Below are 16060 nucleotides of genomic sequence, written 5' to 3' on the forward strand. Positions count from 1 at the left end.
GTTATCAATTGCAACCAATTGCTTGGACAAACACTTCCTTAGTTGATAACTTCTTGCCCATAAGAGTTACAGCTTGTATAAAATAGACCAGTCTTATATTTCCTGGGAGGGACCTCTCCCTTCATATAGCACGAGACCAGTTGTGCTGGATCAACAGGGCAGCTTGTCCACAGAGAATACCAAATCACTACTTTAGGGCCATAAATTCATGACATGAATTCCTCAAAAAAAAAGCATCAGATTTATGCCCCAAACTCTACTGAAAGGCTCAATTCCCTCTTGTTAAGACATTCTCTATGATAAGGCTGCTCACTATGTCTGGAAGTAAAGGAGATTAGGAAGACAAGAAGGGTAAAATCAGCTATTAGAGAGGAGCGCAGAACTCAGGGCCCCCATATCACTGCTCCTGCATGGTGCCAGAGCACCTCCACTCAGGGGAATAGCTCAGCCATCAGTATGTTCCATTCATAGGGTGCGAGAGACTGCCCAGATTTTTTATGTTGTGTTTGCATGTGTGGTTGTCAAATAACCAAGCCATTCTAGAGAATTGGGGGAAATGGGGAGAAAGAAAGGATTTCCTCTTCATGTATCTTTCCCAATAACTCACCTGAAAATGAATGTACACATCCTAGTCATCTAAACACACTATTTCAGAGACATTTTAACCAATCTTCCCAGCATACCTTACATTACATTACATTTCATTATATATAACCAAACATATGGAGACATTGAAGTAAATTTTGATGCTGACATGGAGGTTAAGAAAATTGGTTAAGAAAATTCATTCTGGAGCCTACATACCACAATCCATCCCTGCTTTTCTATTTATTAAGTTGTGTGACTTTAAGCATATTACTTAGTTTCTCTGTGTCTCAGTTTCTTCATCTATAAAATCATAAAATGTGAACAAAATTAGTGCCTACTTCATTATTATAATCTATGATATAAGTTTACCTTGAGAACTAAGGGAATAGATATGAAACTATTAGAACAGTAGATTCTACTAATGCAGTAGCATAGATTAGGCACATAGTTAGATTTCAGAAAATATTAGTTATCTCATTATTATTAACTAGAGGCCTGGTGCACAAAATTCATGGATGAGTAGAATCACTAGGCCTGGCCAGCAATCAGGGCCAATCTGGCTACTGGCCAGGGCCTTCCATTGTTCCGCACCACCTCCTGGTGATCAGCACACATCATAGCAAGTGATTGAACTCCAGGTCTCCCAGGTGAATTCCCAAGGGGACACTTTGCATATTAGTCTTTTATATATAGATAGATACTAATTTAATATCATGAGATTGTTAGGGATCATATAAAACTATCCAATCTCTGCACTCTAAATATTGTTTCAACTTTTCATTGATCATTTTATGGTCTCAATTCTATAATTTGCCCTCATTTGGGGGGTATTATTGAGTATCTATCTACATATTATTTATCTATGGCTTTTAGTAAGGCTGATAAAGCATAGCACAATAACCACATGTCCCAGTTTTTCTTGGATAACCCAATTTTATTCTATTTTCGTAAAAGGCCTTGATTTACTAAATCATAGCTAAATGGGATTTAATTTTGTATTACTGAAAGATTTTCAAATACATAATTTTATAAATGAAGCAGAAATCTTTTGGTCTTGACTTTTCATTCTGAAAGTGGTTCTAACAACCATATGTAATTTTAAAAAAAAAGGTTCTAATGATTCCCATGTTGGTAACAACACATCTAAGAATAAAAAAAAATTTTTTTTAAAAACCTGGTGAAGGCTTTTGGCCTAGAGATTCATTTTGTTGCTAAGGAAGCTGGTTTCAACTTGGTCAACAGAGTGCTTTACACAGGGAGTAAGCAATTAGAGGACAACCTTTCTGATTCAGGCTAATGACCACAAAACCCAATGAACACATGATCTACTGACTTTTGCTTATTAGTGAGAATGTGAAAAGATGAGATGAAAAGCAAACTGTCTATTTTATACATTTAAAATGTGAGAAATACATTTCAGTGTTATTTGTACTTAGTTATTTTCCAATTTAAGATATTTCATGCTCAGGGAATTTGAGAATTCAAAGCTTCTTTAAAACAAAGTAAATTTTGTCATCTTTGTTATTAATTAGAGCATGAAGGGGCTCTCAGAGAAAAATTAAATTGGCTGTATTGCAACAGGAAAATACTGGAAAAACTACTCTTTAGGCTTTGAGTGAGAAAACCTGGGCATTCCATTCCTGACTGTCATTGAGCCACTGTATGGTTTTAGGCAAAGCATACACTTATCTTTACCATAGGACTGCTAGACACTGAGCTCCTTAAGTGCCTAACAGTCTATGAATTATAAGAATGCTCCATGTTATTAAAAAAAAAATCCTGGTACTACCCTGTTTCCCGAAAATAAGACAGTGTCTTATATTAATTTTTGCTCCCAAAGATGCGCTAGATCTTATTTTCAGGGGATGTCTTATTTTTCCATGCACTAGGTCTTATTTTCGGAGGATGTCTTATTTTCGGGGAAACACGGTAGGTGCAGAGTTGCTTAGCTACTTTATCTTTATTTAAATTGCATCTCTCTCTTAAAAGCTCTCACTGGATTAAGACATAAAAACCACAACCTGTCAGCCCATAGAGATCCCCACTGTTCACCCATGGACATGATGTTCCCTACACGAGATCCATGCCTTAGCAACCCATTCATTTTAAGTAATGCATAACTAGCTTCAACACAAAATTTTCTGCTGGGCTTTACAGAGGTGGTCTTGCCTTTAAAAACTGAAAGTCTTATGGAGAAGAAAGATACATAATTTTGTACATACTTCTGCCTCAAGACTATGGTATGTTCTGTTGGAGAGACATATGGCAATCTGAGCATTTGTAAAGGACAGTACATCTAGGGACTCCACAGAGAGTTGAAATTTGGGGTAGGATTCAAAAATGGGAGGGAGTTAGATAAGTTGAAATAGGTGGGCAGGGCATTCCAAGAGGAAATGTTGCTATTGTAAATGAATAGATTTAGAGAAATGGAGTGTAATGAGTTGAATAGTGTCCCCAAAGATATGTCCAAGTTCTAGCCTCTGGTACCTGCAAAATGACTTTCAGAAACAGATGTGATCAAGTTAAGGATCTCCAAATGAAATCATCCTGGGCTTAGGGTGGGCTCTAAATCCAATGACAATTATCCTTATTAGAGACAGAAAAGAAGACATAGAGAGACAAAGTGGGAAAGGCCATGTGATGATGGAGGCAGGGATTAGAGCAATTCAGTCATAAGCCAAGAAATGCCTGGAGCCATCAGAAGCTGGAAGAAACAAGAAGAATTATTTCATAGAGACTTCAGAGGGAGTGCAGCCCTGCCAATGGATTGATTTTGAACTGTGGCTTTCAGAACTTTAAGAGAATACATTTCTGTGGGTGAGTTTTTTGACCCTAGATTTGTGATGATTTGTTATGGAAACCCCAAGAAACAAAAGATGTTTTCAGAGCAGAACTATGAGGGGCCCACCTGGCTCTCTCTTGAGTGGTATTTATTAGAGAGGTGAAGACTGAGGAAAGAAAATAATGAAAGAATTATAGTTCAAAGAGAGGTAAGAATGATGGAGCAGGAGTGGAGAAACAAAAGCATTTGAGACATAGCAGGAGTATCAAGACTAAACAATTAAGGTTGTGTGTGAGACAGATGCAGGGAAAGAGACTAGAGATGGGAAAGTATAGCAAACATTTCAATGAAAAGGAACACAAGATTAAATGGAAGCAATAGCAACAGAGCTGCAATCTAGCAGATGTCAGGCTCAGGATTTTGTGATTGCTGGATGGGTTAGGGAGAAGGAAAGAGAAGTCTAACTTCTTCTTGTGGAAGCTTTGAGGATTCAAACAAAGGGGGGGAAAGGCCAGCATGTAAGAGCAGGACTTCATCAGTCAGAGAAAGCAAATGAGTAGAGTGCTAAAGAAGGCTGGAGTCTGGGGTAGAGGGCACTGTTTAACCTTAAGAACAGGTCAACAGGCTTAACAGAGTATGGTGATCAGGCGACTGATGGTGGTCTTCAAGAGCCAAACGACTCTTGAAGTTGTGATATAACAGGAAGACAATACACATTATAAGAGAGTAACAGGAAATGGACACATTAAGACTAACATACTCCCTCAAGTTTATTTTTGATAGAAGACAGTAATGTGTAAAATGTAACTTGCAGTAAAGCAGTATGAAGAAAAGGTCCCTTGGACTTTAATTGGGCTTCAGCATGTTAACACACAACCCCAAAGAGCCCACCCCTGCTAACCTGTAAATGATATAAGAAACAGTAATTCACAGTAGAAATATGTTTGCCAGATGAGCTAATTGTCACTCAAAAAGAGCTATCACTCAAGAAGGGTGCCTGGGGGACTGGAATATAGCATGAATCTGTATTTACTAGGAAAGAGATCAGGCAAGGATATCTTCTGTTTTATCAGGGTATGTAGCTAATGGTCTTAGAGAGCCAGGGGTTGGGGGAAGGGGACAGTGAAGCCACGGAAAGCTAGAAATAGGAAGTGGGCATGAGGTAGGGCAAACCAATGAAAACTTTGCCTACTGTGCCATTCTGTTTAGGGACCACTTTTGCCTTGCAGGTCCTCCAGGCACTCCGTGATTTGTTCTGGTAATTATCCAGCAAGTATCCTCCAAAGAGAATTCAAGGAATGGGTAATCATTTGGAAGCACACACTGCCTCTGATTTTCATATACTCAAGAGTGTTTTTCAAAAGTGTTCAAAAAAATATAAGACAATTGCTGCCAGTCCAAGAAGATTTTGTGCAAAGATTTTCACAGAGCATCAGAAACAGAGAATTTTTAATGGGAGAGATACCAGAGGTCATCCAGCCCTGCTCTCGGAGCAGTGCAGGCCATTATCCGATATGTACACCACAACAAACCCTCAGCTCCTCATCTTTTCCTTTTTGTTTGCCACCTTACACATTAGGGTCCATAATGCACAATTTCTCTGATAGTAGAGGAAGGACATCCAGAAATATAATGCCACTTTTAAAGAAATATAAATGTGGTTAGAAAATCAGGCTATCAAAAGGCCATCTAAAAGATCCCTCAGCCTTTTCTCTTTCTATTCTGCCTCTGCCCTCAAAGACTGGTAAGAGTTCACTGTAGTGTTAAAATGTTTTCTCCAGAATTCTACCAACATATAAAACTGAAACTTATGAACACAAACAGTGGTGGTTGCCAGAGAAAGGAGGTTGGCGGAAGGAAAGGTCCTCATATGAGGTGGCAAGAGAAGATTTGACTTTGGGTAGTGGGCAGATGGGGCTATGTGTAGGTTTTTAATTTAGTAATCCAAACATGAAACCTATATGTTCGTGTTGAATAATGTCACCCCAATAAAGTTTAATTAAAAAAAAAACAGAATTCCACAGACATATTTAGTAGCTGAGGATTATATAGGAGAAGTAGGTGTGGAAAAATAAAAGATTTACATTTTGTAGAAGATCAGACAATTCATATAATGGTTCACTTGATTATCATAAGGTTTGAATAGAGGCCTAATCTGAATGACCACATACAAATTTAGGGTTATGTGGAATACGGGAGGTGCCTTAACATTCTTGAGGCCTCTATGAAGAAGCTATTAGACTGTGTAGTATTCCATTGTGGGACCTGGAGATTATGTTTCTAAGAATAATCTCCAGGTCCAGTCAGAGGAAGATGGATACCATATGATCTCACTTACATCTGGAATTAAGGAACAAAATAGAAACAGGGACATGGGTACAGGGAACAGACTGACAGCTGTCAAAGAGGAGGGTGGTTTAGGGGACTATATGAAAGAAGATAAAGGAATTAACCAGGAAACATACATACATAGCACATAGACACAGACAATGGTGTGGTTATAGCCAGAAGGAAAGGGTAGAGGTGAGCAAAAGCAGGGAATATGGGGACAAAAAGAGACTTTGCTTGGGGTGATGGGCACATCATGGTTAATTGAGTTGTACACTTGAAACTTCTATGGTTTTGCAAATCAATGTCATCCCAATAAATTCAATTTTTTTTTTAAAAGCTGCTAGGATTGGCAGTAAAGATCCTGTGACAATAAGATCAAAGCCTGAACAAAAAAGGGAGACAAATGTTTACTTCAGAAGTCAGAAACAATCATTCATTTAAAACATATTTACAAACTGTCTGCCATGAGACAGACTCTGGGCTAGAAAATCAAAGAAGTCACTGTGGGTTAGGAAGGAGCCCAAAGATTTAGCCCTCATTATAGGATGAACTACTTTTAATGTGACATTGCATGGCATTTCTCAAAGGTGGAAAGATTTTTCCTCAGGTTTCAGAAGTGATAAAACACAAGAGCAATGACAGAAACTATGAAACAGATGATGATGATGGCCCACATCGTGGATGGCGATAAGGAAGAGTCCAGCATCCCTTTGAAGTATGTACCTTCGTTGGAAGTACAAGAAGTAGACTCTGAATCCTTGTGAAAATAAGGGCTCTGGTTGTCCTTGCCTGGGTCCTGTGTAGATCTTCTGATGGGTGGCTCTTATTTTTTTCTTTCCAGTACCTCATCTCCCTTTTTCTGTTGAAAGACCCCCTATTCTTCTAGAAAAGCCATATCATGTGATTTAGCTGAGGCTAACTCTGTCTTAGGTCTGACCTTTCAGAATACCCAGCTCCCTAATTTGTGGTCACAGAAACCACACTGGAGTCCTAGACTTTATTGTGAGGGTCCTCTGTCTGCCAGACTAGAGAACAACCCTGTCCAAGAGATGAGCAGAAATGTGGAGCCTTGCAAACACTGCTGGAACACTTGGGCCCAGCCCTACCTGAAGCCAGTTTCTGCCAGTGCTTTTCATTATTTGATACGTGGATCAAGTTTCTGTACTAACAACGGCACAAATCCTATTTAACACAAAAGAAAGCATGCTCCAGGTGCATGCCTCAACCAGGCTTGATGAAAACTAATTAAGAACTTGGAGGGAGAAGAAGTCATAGGGTCCCATTTCCAAGCCAGCAATACAGTGAGCCTTTGATAGAAGTTCATTTAATCCACAAAGTGCTCCCTCAGCAACAACCCTCACAATATCAAGCTCTTCTACTCACTTTTATTATGTTAATTACATTGACTAGAATTTTTAATTACAAAAGTTATATCTTTTATCATAGAAAATGTGTAAAATAAACAAGATACATATTCCCACCACCCAGAGGGAAACAGCACTGAATACTTCAACACGCTTCCAGTCTTTTTAATGCATATAATTTTTCTAATGATTCTCCCCTTTATCACGTATATGCAACATGAGCACTTCCCCAGATCAGTTAATAGTTTTATGCAGTGTAACTTTAATGAAGTATAATATCTATCCAACAGATGTGCCATAATTTATTTAACTAGAGCCCAGCTGCCAAAATGTTAGGTGGATTCCAGTATTGTGCTGGGATACATAACATTAGAAACTTTTGCAAAGATCTTTATTCTTAAAATACATATTCTTAGAATATAATTGCTTATTAGAGGGTATGAACTTTTCAAGGTTTTTACAAATTTTTAAGCTACACCCAAAGAACTTCTCTGTTGGCCCTTTAGGTGCCAAGGGAGAGAAGATTCATAATTAAGCTGCATTACTAATATTGCAGTTTTGGGATATATATCAGTTTCCCAAGTCTATAAAAACATATTGCTGCACACTTCATGGTTTATAGCACCCACTCACTGTCTCATTGTCCTCTAGGTAAGAAGTCAAGCGTGTAGGTGTCACAAGACTACAAGTAAGGTGTCAGTTGGCCTGGTTCTTATCTGGCAGTTCTAGGGGAAATTCCAGACTCCTTCGGTGGTTAGCAGAATTCATTCCTTTCTTGGGGGATACATCAGTTTCATTCCTTTCTCACCGTTTCCACGTGTCTACCTCTATCTTCAAACCAACAACTGCAGTGATGTCCTTCTTGTGCTCAGTGTCTCTCATTTTCCTTCTGCTATATCCTATGACTCCCACCAAGACAGTCCTCTGCTTTTCAGGGCTCATGTGATTAGATTGGGCCCATGCAATAATCCAGAGTAGCAATCCTATTTTAAGGTCCATAACCTTCATTATATGTGCAAAATCCCTGCAGGCATGTAATGAAATGTATTCACAGTTTCCAGGGATTAGAACATGGGCACTATTTGGGGTGGCCATCCTGCCTAGCACAGGGTAGAGCTACAAAACTGATCAAAGTAACTCTATCATCTAGAGCAATGGTTCTCAACCTTTCTAATCCATGATCCTTTAATATAGTTCCTCATGTTGTGGTGTCCCCCAACCATAAAATTATTTTCCTTGCTACTTCATAACTGTAATTTTGCTACCTTTAATGAATCATAATGTAAATATCTGTGTTTTCCGATGGTCTTAGGCTCTGAGCAGCGGTTCTCAACCTGTGGGTAGGCGACCCTGCTAGCGGTTCTCAACCTATAGGTTATGACCCACAGGTTGAAAACAGCTGCTGTAGAGCCTATAACCATCAGAAAATACAGATATTTACATTATGATTCATTAACAGTAGCAAATTAAAATTATGAAGTAGCAACAAAAATAATTTTATCGTTGGGGGTCACCACAACATGAGGAACTGTATTAAAGGGTCGTGGCATTGGAAAGGTTGAGAACCACTGATCTAGATGATAGAGTTTTCTCCTACAGCAATGTTGGGGGGACAGTTTAGTCTTTTCAAGCATGGTATGCCAAATTGTTCTCTTCACACCCCAGAAAGTTTCCAAATGGTCAAAAGGATTATCTTGCAGAACTTTCCAATATCTCATTGCTAGGAAACTATGGCTTCCCTTTAGGTTTATATGCAGTGCTGTACCATTGTAATAAATTATACTTTGTCAGGTTCTCAGGCTGTTGCCAGTCAAAAAATAATATAAAAATGCAAGTGTTTTTACATATAAATATAAGCCTATGAATAGTAACTCTGCACAATCACATGTATAGGTGTCTATGTATGTGTAAATGTTATTATGACCTATTAAGTTGGTTTCCCACCACTTCCACCCCTTGAATCTAACTCATTTATTCCTTGTTAGTTTTCTGCAAAGGTTTGCTCCTCTATAGCTAATTTCGAAGGAAATAGTGCGAGTTTTCAGCAAAAGCAGTTTCCATGGTTACACTGAAGTCTTACTAAAAATAGTGCATGATGTAACCAGCCAAACTTTAACTACTAAAGTAACTAGACAAAATAGATCTGCATTTCTGTAGGAAGTTTGTTCTGTCGTTCAAGCTGTGTCTATGACACATGAAGAGAATAGTCTGAATTATTTTTAATGCCCGAGATTCCAGCTCCTCAAACACATTTGTGGGCAGCTCCCAAGCTGTTCAGACTCCGGAATTATTTCTAACACTCTGTGAAGGAGAAAGGCAGAGAGACAGGGGAAAGGGGGCCAGGAAAGAGAGAAGGGAACAGAAGGAAATAAGTACTTAGCTGTTTCACTTCTCCCCATGAGATAATATCTCCCTGTTCTCACACAGTCCCCTTAAACTCACTAACATGTTGCATAATATAAGTAAAAGGTGTTAACTCTCATTTGATTAGTCTACACACCCTCTACATTCTACAGCTAGCTACCTAATCATTCTTTTTCACTTTGTCTTGTAGGCTTCCTCTTTCATGATTGGCTCAAGGTTCTTTCTCTTGAGTGAGTGGCAAGGTTTGGTACCAGAAGGAACTACAAGAGGGAGACCCATTTATTTTATGACTTCCCTCCCATTATTTCTGTTCACTGTCCTTTATACAGCACTAGCAGAGTGCAGACACTTAAATTAAAATATCTTCCCTCTTGAGTTTGGTGGTCTTTGTCCTCGTTACTTTTGAACTGTCACTCTGCACAGCTGGGACTCTGTTTCCAATATCCTTGTTTCTCACACTTCTTCTAATTAGAAAAGAGAACAAGAATGGCAGTCCCATCCATTTCCAAGGCCATTCCCCCTAACCCCACAAAATCTTTGAAGCTGGAAATCAACAAGGTGGCCAAATCTTTCTCCTCTTGAGCACCATACTCAGAGTCATTTTCTGTCTGACCACAAAGCCTGCTCCACCCAGGCACTGCCTAATGTTATTTCTGCCACAATGTGTTCCTCAGATGCCATTCTCTCTCTTTCTTCCCTCTACAGTTGTTCAAGAGTACACTCTCCAAACAAAAATCAATCTCAAAAACAAATTCTTTTCACTTGGTCACCATCTAGAAAAGACCTCGATATATTCCTAGATTCCTTTTGGAGCCAAAATAGCAATGCTTGTTTTTTGTTAGTTAGGAGACTCAACGGGTCCCTCTCTAAAGAATGTCAGCATTTTATTGAGTTCATAACACTGAAGAGAGAAGGCTGGAAATTATTTTTAGATGACCATACCCATTGCATATGTTGGAAATTTCTTAAATGTATTTTTATATCAGGGACAACTGTAGAACCAGAGCAATTTAAAAGTGTATAGATTATGCTTGACTGAACTAAGATGGCTGTGTCTCTTTAAAAATGCTTTCTTCTTAAATTACTGGCTTTAGAAGGGTACTTGGAGCTCACATTTTAAAATGGCTTTTATGGTACACCTTTAAGATTTATTTATTTTTCATTAGCTTCTATGGAATACTAATTCCTGAATATAGTCTCAGAGATGGTACCAGACCTGGCCCAGGAACTCTCAAAATATTATGCACAGACAGTATAATTAAACATAAAGCACATGAAGGAAGAAGGAGATGCAGGGAGTTGAATGTATTAAATTCCATGTAGTTTTATTTATTTACTTAAGTACTTGAATAGAGACAATCAGTGAAAGCCTAATTAAAGAAATCCATTTTAAAGAGAGATGGAGGCAAGAAGAGAAAAGATAAATGAGGACTGGAGGCCAATGTTACAGTGATAGTAGTCCAGGTGTTCCAGGTGGGGAGGGGGCTGAAGATGGAAAGGGATTCCTCCCACAGAAGATAATTGTATTGAGAGCAGATGTTCAGGAGGGAAGTCCCAAAACAGGCTTTGAGCCAAAGATCTTGACTGAATTACTGAGCCCCTCCAGACACACTCTAAATCCTCCTCCACATTGCTCCCTGCCCAAGAATGCTTTTCCTTGATGGTACAGACCCCATCTGGGGGCTCCTGCACCCTCTGGTTCTCAGCTGGGAGAGTCAGTGTAGAGTCCTGACAGGACATGTTGCGAGTGAGGTGGGAAGTCAGTAAGGTCAGGATATTTATTTTCCTGGTTCCTTGACTATCCAGTCTTCATGGGCTGAAACCAATAATTGATCTTTCTCTTATCTCTTCAAACCTGGGGGTCTTAACAGGTTCACTGCTAATAGCATCAGGTTATTGTACTACTTCTTGTGGTTTCCACACCTTCCCCAATCCTTTGTTTAATTTGATCTAATTTATCTATTTCTTGTTGGTACTCTAATACCAGAATCTTTAGCAAATGAACCCTTGTCTTAGTCCATTCAGGATGCTATAACACAGAACCATAGACTGGGTGGCTTATAAACAATGGACACTTATTTATAGCAGCTCTGGAGGCTGAGAAGTCCAAGATCAAGGCACTGGCAGATTCAGTATCTGCTAGTGGGAGGTCTGCTTCCTGCTTCAGAAAGGACCTCTTTTTTTCTGTGTCCTCACATGAAAGAAGTAGCAAGAAATCACTCTCCTTTGTTTTTTGTAGTCATTTTGTTTTTCAGTTCACTGAGGTATCATTTATAAATAAAAATTTAAGACATTTAGCCAAAACCGGTTTGGCTCAGTGGATAGAGCGTCGGTCTGCGGACTGAAGGGTCCTAGGTTCGATTCCGGTCAGGGGTGTGTACTTTAGTTGTGGGCATATCCCTGGTAGGGGGTGTGCAAGAGGCAGCTGGTCGATGTATCTCTCTCATCGACATTTCTAGCTCTCTATCTCTCTCCCTTCCTCTCTGTAAAAAATCAATAAAATATATTTTTAAAAATTTAAGACATTTAAAGTATACAGCATGATATACTATCTAATAAAGAGGTGATATGCTAATTGACCATCAAACCATCACAAAGATGGCAGTACCCACAGTCACAAAATAGTGGCACCCAGTCCCCTCAGCCCCACCGAGGCAGCAGGTGCATGGCATGGCTGGATGCACCCCCAGGTGGGTCTGGCCATTCTGCATGCCTGCCTCCAGAGTCCCTCAGTCTCACAGGCCCCCAGCCATCCAGGGCCAGCACGAGGTGCAGGAAAGCCTTGGATGTTGGCTGCCCAACCTGAAGCTCAGGTAACCAGAGCCAGCTGAGGCTTGCGCTGCTAGCAGTGGCAGCAGCAGAGGTGTGATGGGGGCGTCACCTTCCCCTAATCACTGGGTCACCTCCTACCCCTGAGGGCTCCCACACTGTGAAAGTGGGCAGGCCAGGCTGAGGGACCTCCCCCGCCAGTGCATTAATTTTCATGACTGGGCCTCTAGTTTGATATAAGCATATTGTGAAAGAAGCTCCCCACCATCAAGTTAATTAGCACATTCATCCTTCACGTATTTACTTTGGGGAGAAGGTGGTGATGAGAACATTTAAGTTCTATTCTCATAGCAAATTTCAGTTAAACAATATAGTGTTATCAACTAAAGTCACCAGGTTATACACTAGATCCTCAAACCTTATGCATCCTATAACTGAAAGTTGGCACCATTTTACCACCTCTCTCTATTTCCCCACTCCCAAACCCTGGCAAATATTTTTCTGTTTATTTTATGATTCTAAATGTAAGTGATTCATGCAGTATTTGTCTTTCTTTGTCTGGCTTATTTCACAGTATAATGCCCTACAATTTAATCCATGTTGTGTTAAGTGACAGGATTCTCTTAGATTTTTAATGCTAATATTTTATTAAATATATATATACCACATTTCCTTGATCCATCATCCATCGACAGACACTTAGGTTGTTTCCATATCTTGGCTACTGTGAGAAATATTGCAATGAACATTGGTATACAGCTATTTCTTTGAGGTAACAGTTTTGTCTCCTTGTATAAATATCCAGAAGTGGGATTGCTGGATCATATGTTAAGTTCTATTTTTAATTTCTTGAGGAAACTCTATTCTGTTTTCCATAGTAGCTACACCAGTTTACATTCCCATCAACAGTGTATAGGACTTTCCTTTTCTTCACATCCTCCAAACATTCATTGTCTCTTGGCTTTTTTATAAGAGCCATAAAGTCTTTTAAATAAGGGCACAAATCTCATTACATAATAATTTCCCAATGGTCCTACATCCTAATGCTATCACATGGGGAGTTAGTTTCAACACATAAATCCGAGGAGACACAAACATTCTTTGGGATCCCTTGACCCTTTATTATCTCATTTCTTGAGGGTGTTCTCTATGAGTGTTAAATATTCTTTAAAAACTGCTTCAGAATAAGAGTCATGTGAGAAACCTAGACATGGAGTTGAGAGAGGGGCACTAAATATACAGCTAGCACCTAGAAATAATAAAAGCAAAGAGGATGAGCACAGGCAAAAATCAGTAAGATTCATTGGAACTATATATAAGTACAAAAATTAGTTAAAACACAGGTAAGGGAGGATGGAGTCATCTGAATGTCTAAAAAAATGTTATTTCATGAGTGATTGTATTATCAATATTAAGCCAAATTACTTCAGATTATTGTTTGTCATTTTTAGAGACATATTCTTAACATGTTATTCCTTAAAAGTAGGTTGAATACTTTATGACATCTGATGTGTTATTTAACCTGATGATAATGGTAATAAATAGCATGATTCCAGCTGCCAACCACTGAGCTCTTATTCTGCTCAAGATGCTTAACTAAGGTCTTTGCAGTCTTTAGAAATGGACTTTGTTGTTGTCCCCATTGTTGGAGAGTAGAGCTGAGAAAAGCTGCAGGCTATTGAATGGAAGTGAAGAATTGAAATTAGCATTAAATTCATCCTAATACCTCTTGATAATTCTGTCAACCCCAAAAATATGTTCCTTCCTAATATTTTCCACCTCTATGTTGTAAAAGAATTTAATCTAGTGCTCAAGACAAAAGCATATGATACATTCTTGTTCCCTTTTTTCTGTACCCCACGATAACACCCAGGAAGTCCTGTCTTGAATCTGACATCCTACCAGCTCCATGATTCACCACCATAGTCCAACACATCATTACCTCTTGTTTAGCTTATTGCAGGAGTCTTTTGGCTGTTTGTTTTTTTTTTTGCACCAATTCTTATTGGTTCAAAGGTATTTAACCATATACTAGATAAAGTGATCTTTTCAAAAGCATATCATATCAGCCATTGTTTTGATCAAGACTTCTGCACCTCCCAAAACCAATTTCATGACCATGCTAGAGATACTACTGCCTCATTATCCTCATCTCTTACCAAGTTCTGCCTCATTCACTACATCCTAGACACACTGACCCTATTGCTATCTCTCCAAAATGCCAATGTTCCTCACACCATGGCCTTTGCACTTGTCATTCCTCTTGATTCTCTCTCTTTACTTTCCTTCTCATCAGGATAGTTTCTACTACTTGATATTTTGTCACAAGTATATTCCCTGTGTCATTGTTAATTTTTTTTTTACTGGAATATAAATTCCATGGGAGCAGGATTTAATTTTTCAAGTTCTCTGCTGTATCTCCAGAACCTAGAACCATGGTTCAACCATAGAAGAAGCCATAGGAATTGTTTAATTAGTAAAAGAAGGAAAAAAGGAAGGAGGGAAGGAAGGAAGGAAGGAAGGAAGGAAGGAAGGAAGGAAGGAAGGAAGGAAGGGAGGGAGGGAGGGAGGGAGGGAGGGAGGGAGGGAGGGAGGGAGGGAGGGAGGAAGGAAGGAAGGAAGGAAGGAAGGAAGGAAGGAAGGAAAGAAGGAAGGAAAGAAGGAAGGAAAGAAGACTCTGGAGACTATTGTAAGAATTATTGCCCTTCAAAAATATTCACAACCTATTTCTTGAATCTTATGAATATGTTATAAATGGAATTAAAGTTGCTAATAAGATGACCTTCAATATATTTTTATTGACTTCAGAGAGGAAAGGAGAGAAAGAGAGAGATAGAAACATTAATAATGAGAGAGAATCAATGATCTGCTGCCTCCTTCAACTCCCTACTGGGATCAAGCCCAAAACCCAGGCATGAATCAAACCGTGACCTCCTGGTTTGATTCAATACTCAACCACTAAGCCACACTGGCTGGGCTAAGAATACCTTTAAAATATGAATCTCATCCTGGTTCATGGAGGTAGGCCCAATGCAAAAGTAGAAGAAAGAGGCAGGAAAGGGGTCAGAGTGATGTGTTGTGAGAAGGACTGGATGTAGCATTCATTGATGGCTTTGAAGATAAAGAAAGGGACTGTGAGCCAAAGTATCTCAGCAGCCTCTAGAAGATATAAAAGGAAACAGATTCTCCCTGAGAGCCTCCAGAAGGGAACTTCCCTTGAGTTAAGCCTTTAAAAGCCAAAAAGACTTCTAACCAATAGGACTGTAACTATGACCACTTGTGTTTTTCAAGCCACTAACCTTATAATAATTTGTTATAGTAGCGATAGAAAACTAATATACCTATATGCATACGTTCTAGGTATACCATCCCTCCTAATTTTCTGTTACTCTCTTAGTAATTTGAGGCTATTATTTTGTCAATGTAATTATGTCATTATAGACCTCTCTTTCTCAACACTCAAAAGGCACATCCTCCATTTTCTGTCTATATATTAGTTATCAAACATTATAACCAAATTTTTTTAACCAAAACAGGACACTAAAATGAACAATGTAACTATATTCCCTACCTATGTGACTTGGGACACCTTACTCAATCTTTCTGTGCCTCAGTTTCCTTATCCATAAAATGTCTACTATAACAATAGTTCATTCTCTTCCAGACACTTAGAAGTAATAACAAATGCTCAATAAATATTAGCCACTATTGTTTTTAATGCATCCAATAGGAGAGACTATTGATATCAAGCCTATTCCAGAAAACCCAAGAAACATAGATCCTATACTGTTAAGCCACATTACCAGCAAATTATATTCCTTGCAGTGTTTTTGTAGTCAATAGCTTTCTCGTGCTTTCAGAA

The sequence above is a fragment of the Pipistrellus hanaki genome, assembly GCF_964339955.1.
Source record: "Pipistrellus hanaki genome assembly, chromosome: 3".
NCBI classification, from domain to species: Eukaryota; Metazoa; Chordata; class Mammalia; order Chiroptera; family Vespertilionidae; genus Pipistrellus; species Pipistrellus hanaki.